This window comes from Ischnura elegans, chromosome 10, assembly GCF_921293095.1.
Source record: "Ischnura elegans chromosome 10, ioIscEleg1.1, whole genome shotgun sequence".
Taxonomy (NCBI): domain Eukaryota; kingdom Metazoa; phylum Arthropoda; class Insecta; order Odonata; family Coenagrionidae; genus Ischnura; species Ischnura elegans.
The window spans coordinates 56,353,759-56,360,323 of NC_060255.1; positions in this window are offsets into that span (position 1 = coordinate 56,353,759).

The window sequence follows — 6,565 nt, forward strand, 5'->3', positions numbered from 1 at the left end:
ATGCCATGACATTCTTGTAAACTTTCGTCGTCCGTTTCAACTATTTGCTGAACTCCCCTATACGCCTTTCCTGTGTCTATCAATACTCATCGTGTCTCGCTGACTTTCTACCACCAAAACTTTCCATCATTTCCATTCCTTTGGACATTACCATCCTAACTTTTTAACCAAGTAGCTCTATCCACCACTATCCTGCGTTGCCAACCATATGGTGAGGAAGGAAGCGACGATGGTGAAAACGGTTTCATAGGTATTTCACAACATTCAAGAAGACCATTTTATCAAATTACAGTTAAAAATAAAACTTTTTATTTGAAGTATTTCATCTTGTGTGTCATCAAATGAGAAGCATAGAAGCCAAGGGGTCAAGCGGATATTTTTATAATTAAATTTAATCACTGGAAAGTATATGTATGTAGATTCATTGATGGAATTGTCTCCCTTTTCCACAGCAATATTGTGTACTCCATCAGCCATTATCTGCACTAATCTCCAATACTATTAAAATAGCACTTAAAATCCTTTTCTTTTAGGGTCATCAAATGTGTTAATTCCATGCTCAAAGGGTTAATACCACCAAACAGTAAACAGATAATGGAGAATTTTTATCGTATAATATTTGTCATTTAGTATGGCCACTGAGTTATATAGCGTGTGAGAGGGACGAAAATGATGAGAGAGGCTGTATTATTATGTAAAACACTAACTCAATATGCTAATATATGTATGCATGCCATTGCATCCAATTCTAATGGTTCCATTTCAACATGAAGTAGGTACGTGCGTTGACTATTTTGGCTGTGCATTGGCCGCGGGCATGAGTCCTTAAGGCCTTCTGAATGGCTACGGTGGGAGGATTGGGAATCCGTCTGAAATACATCCGTGCCTCCCATATTTCTCCTCTTCTTCATCTCCCCCTGAGTCTCCTCATCTCTTAGCCATTCATCCTCTCCTTTCCTCTTCATGCATTGCATCCTCCGTTTCTCGCCGTCAACCTGTAAGTGGTCTCATTAGAATTCTCCGATACAAATTCCAACATTTTGATTACAAATAGTTGCCGTTAATCAGTGGTGAAATTAGGTTATATTTATGGGGGGTTAGATAAATTGAAGGCTATATTAAAACAATTTGAAGAATGATATACTATGATAATATCTATTTTGGTGAAAAAATTATCAGTTCCATTAAACTTCCCTGAACGACCATGACTTCACTTCAGTAAAATAATTTAGTTTAAGACACCTAATTTTGTCTCCATTTTTATCCTTCAAGGAGATTTAGGCATCGCTGTATTCGCCCCTGACGTTTATGAATAGTGAGAAGTGGAAATTAAGGCACCAATTTTATGAGACATCTCGATATATCTACCTTCTCCTCACGTGCAGAATCTTCCCCCATCTTTCCCATTCACTTCTAAAACCCATAATATCCATTCTAAAACCAACAACCCATAGTTAGTGTGGTAATCTTCACCTGGCAAAAGATAGGTTGCGATTGCTGAGTAAGTCGAAGTAAGCTCTTTTTCAGATGACAATTCTATTCTTCTCCTTCAAATAATCCTCTAATATTCTACTTTAACTTGTAAAGGTATCCGTAGCTATACTCTGAGTTAATTATTGTATTTTGCATATCAGTTTAGCACATAGATTTGATTTATTTATTTGGTTTAAGATTGAGTAGAGTAAAACTGGTTTGTATTTGTTTTGGGTCTATAACAGTGGTAGAGATGACAATGGGGGCAATAATAACCTGTTCCACAGACTTGTAATTTCTATTGCCAATCCATGATACCTAGGTATTTATTTTTCCGGCTTTTGTCTTTTCGAGATTATGTGAGAGTGCTACTGCAATATCAACTATATTTCAAGTTATATTTTTCTTGCCAATGAACATAACATTTGGTATTTAATTGATAATGGTTTTATCTGTTTGGATCGACAAATTGTAATACATTTTATATGAACTGTTGGAATATATCCTGTTATTGTCTTTTCGATGTAATGTGAGAGTGCTACTGTAATATCAATTCACGATAGCCCGATGGAATCTCTTCACTGAGTAATTGTCGTGGGTGATTTTAATAAGGTGACGTTGCATTTATCAATTTGATTTGCTTTATGGAAATATTTATGGATCATGTCCTTTGATGGACTGGGGATTTTTAAAAACAGTCTGCGTTGGATTACCATTCAGCCCCGGGGGCCTGCGTCAGTGGCTGCTTGCTCCCTGAGCTTGCCAGTCCCTCTGCCCGGGGCGCGTTTATGCTGTTACCGCACACCAGTGCCTCGGAGGCTCTTTCTCTCCCGGCCATCCAGACCCCTCGTATCTCAAAGAGAGGCTCCGGATGAATGCAGATGGGGTGCCAAGCAAGGGGTACGAAGTGGAAGCGGATGGGGGGTGGGGGCGTAAACTCATCCCTACACCGGAACTCTCAACCCTTTACCGTCTTCCATCCCACTTGCACTTGCTACCCCCGAGATCTTCCGTTCCGCCGGGGCCTCTGATATATTATTATGAGTATTACCATTATTATTATCACTATAATTATTACCATATATATTATTACAGAAAGGTCTTTTTCTGTCATTACGTAAATGTTCCGTTAATACTCCATCGATAATGATAAATGAGGTATCATTTTAAACGTTGAATCACCGGCTTCTGACGAAAAATACAATATCAATCTCAAATGTCATTATTTACCCATTAATTTGACGTACTACATTTTTAATGAGTTTTTTAAAATCACCATTGCTTTTCTTATGGAACTAATTTTGACTTTTTTGACCAACATGCAATAATGGTTCAAAAAGTTCCTTTTAACCATAAGTGCTAGATTTTTATTTAATTTTTTTGGATGCCTTGAAATTTCGTTACCTTGAGCGAATTCAGAAACGATTTTCGATTTTACATTGTCGTGATAGGCGAATTTTCGATTTCGGATTTCGGACTAGAGACTTCAGCATATGTGTCTAATAAATATTGGCACCTGTCACATCATTATTATTTATACCGCTTTACTAACACTGATTTTGTTTAAGAAAAATGTTTATCATATGTAAAAAGGTTGTAATTTTTGTATTTGTTTAACTTTTACCGGGAAACTCACCGGGTTAAAAACTCCATTAACTGCCTAAGTTTGTAATGACTCGTAAACTTAAAATAATTTGCGCCGTAAACCCTTGGATAGGTAATTTTCTGCATGCAGCTTTCGCAGCAATTTTGCAGTTCTCTCTATGGTTTTCTGGTTGGCTGCTCCGAAGTCGTTCTCAAGATGGCATTTGGTGGTATATCCTGGTCACATCTTCGGATCAATTCTGAGTGCCATCGGATGGAAATCGATCTCTATATATACCATCCTTAGGGTTTCCTACCAGTGGAACAACCAATCAGCGTCGAGGATCTCGCTTTTTCGTGCTTTTGGGTATGAGTATTATCTTAGTGGTATTTTGCCTATGTCCTTAACATCAAGATTTAGTTCTATGGAGAAAATGGCTACCGTCTTCCTGTAGAGATAGAATCCCTAATTTGCAATATGATGGATGTACAGGATTCCCAGCAGCTGCGGTCAGAAGTACGTTAGGAAAACTAAGACAGGCATATTCGTCACTGAACGAACACCTGGGGCTCTCAAAAATATACATAATAAACAATCAGTTGTGGTAGAACATTCATTAGTTAACGGCGGCCGTCAGAATAAGATTGATAATACAAAACTCCTCGTCGATGGAAATCATCATTTCCCTCTCCTCATCTGGAGGCTAATGAAATTGTGTAAGTTGAAGGCATTTCAATAGAGGCGATTGGAATAGGCAAAATACCACTTGAGAAAGGCATGTGCAAAAGCGCAACAAAATCCGGAGCCTCGAGTCTGATTGCTCTCGCCACCGGTAGGTCACCCTAATGTACAGGTTGTTTGAGGAGTAATCTGCAATATTTCAGGAGGTGGGAGGGGAAAATAATTTTATGCATTTTTTGGTCCTATAAACGTAGGGTCGCAACTCCTTAGTTAGGTACTGAATTATGGCAACGCAAACATTATATTGGATGCACTTGGCAGTTACCATGAGAACGCTGAATGACGTGATGTGCCGTGATTGAAGGCATCTGAAACGTTTACTGATTGTGCTTAAGGTTTGTTTTGTTCATTTTATGCTATGCGTAAAGATAAAGGTTGCTTATTTGTTCAATAGACTCCGAATATTCGTCGACATTTCAACTTTCAAAGACGTATTTTTTACGATAAAGGATTTATTTTCAGAGATAACATTACAGTTTTCATGCACAATTTTTAGAATAATTTATTGTATTCAAATCGGGTTTCGACGCGTGTTTATTGCAGTAAACATAATTTTTTTATATTTATTTGCACGGATGACATATACAGTTAAGTGATGTCATGGCCGTTATGCAACATTTCTCGGTTGGGGAGAGAGTTGTAATTTTTCCCATTTACCGAGGTGATTAACTACAAGAATGGAAGCTTGACAAGGTGGTGAGGAACTGAAGATGAATGAATTCACCGCAACATTCAGGATTTCTTTAATAAAGACGTCACTCACTGTATGGAAAGGGCATAAACATCATAAGTAATTTGATTGAAACCAGCTATCCTGGGTTCAAATTTCGCGGCACAATTTTTTTCCGCACCATATAGAGGGCCATCAGTCGCCACTCAGACCTGATCTGAAGTTGCGGCCAGCATAGGGCACGCAACGTCATCTTCAAAACGACCTCGACGCAACTAATCCGATACCCGTGGAGAGAACTCCTCAGGTAGGTAAATTTAGAACGTGGTCGTACCTTCGAAATGCCGTCTCAAGACCAGTGAGTGGTCCTACCTTGGAGGAGTTCAACTAGCCAGACAGCGAGGCGACAGGGGTGGCAACCCCCTGGCGTTCCTCCTCGCCAACCCCTCGTGCGCGCACAAACTCGGAGCTCTCCAAAAACCTTTTTTGCACCCCTTCCCTACCTTCGCTCCTCCCACGCCCCCCCCCCCTTGGCATTATTCGCGGGCCCTTACCCTGCCTGCTCTCCCTCGCAAATGGGGGAAGGGATATATAGTCGCCCAGACAGAAAACCTCTTTCGAAGAACCCTCAAGCGCGAATTTTCACCCCCTTCGTCGCGTTGGTGGGTTTTGCGCGAATGGTGGTTGCCAAGGGCACGTCTGGATCCACGTGTTACCATGGAGGCATGGCTCAAGGGAGTGTGTGTATTGGTACCGTAGCATGAAATTTCACCTACAGCTGGTTTTTACGCCCGTATTTAATTTTTATAATTTACCCTCGATAAAATTTAAAAATTTGAAAACTTGTGAAGCATCAAAAAACATTCATTTTTTGCAATACTCATGTCGCCTATGCGTTCTTTATGTCATTTCACCTAGAGCTGGTTTTTACGTCCGGTTAACACAATTAATTATGTAATACCGCTTGGATGTCTATGGAATTATATGATACCACGTTCGGTTTTAATTTATTATAAGTTGAACAGATTCAGGCGTTATATGGTGAAAGTTCGACATATTTAATTAATCTCTAATCATAATCTCTTTAGTTTTTATTTTTCTCACTGACTCCACTCTGTACGCCTGTTTCCCACCCCTTCTTCAGTCATGTCAAATCGTCGTCAACCCCTTTCTCAAAGGTATAAAGGTGATGTTCATATGTAATACAGTGTTTTGTTCTAAAGGATGGCTGTGTGAGCTGAAAAGCGTCGCACGCGCAAAAATATTGTGGAAAAGTGCCACCATCTTTTATTTTAATACTATAATTTATGGAGGACACGTGATGTTCCAAGCTAATATTGCGATCATGACAAAGAAAGGCAGTAGAAGCGCATGAGATTGAAGACAAGGAAAAAAAGAGCATAAATACCTGAGGCCACAGTACGGAAAATTCGTTAACAGATCGCGTAATGATTGGAGTCATTAAGGCCTGGTAATAGATGAAGATGTCAAAAATCACATAGATGGATATGGTATTAAACGGCGATGAGAGAAGACACGGCGGTTTAGGCATTCCATGGGATACAAAAAAATTAAGGGTAGAATTAAAGAAAAATTACTTTGGTAAGAGCAAGGGACAGTTGATTTGGAAAAAATGAAATGGCTGTGAGAAGGAAAAATGGAAAGTAAACGCAATGGCATAGAAAATGAAGAAAAGGATGAATGTAGTGAACCAATCGTAGAAGAGTGTTACTACACGTTTTCGTAAGATGTGATATCCACATGCCTGAACTGTCGCTCAATGTATCTTACCGTAGCATGAAATTTCACCTACAGCTGGTTTTTACGTAGAACATAGAATAAAATATTTTAAAGTCAATTCTATATTTCGGGCGTTATATCAAATCTTCCCCCACTAATATTCATGAAATGGCCAAAATATTGACGCCCGCCAGTTCTTAGCCTGTCCACTAATGAGAGATACACAATTAAAGGCAGAAACTGGATTGTGACAAATATTGAATGTCATTAAATAACATCGTTTTACGTATTGAATTATTTTGGATAGAATCCGGACGAGTTAGGCGTGCATTAAGTTTTTGCTAGCCTTAATACCG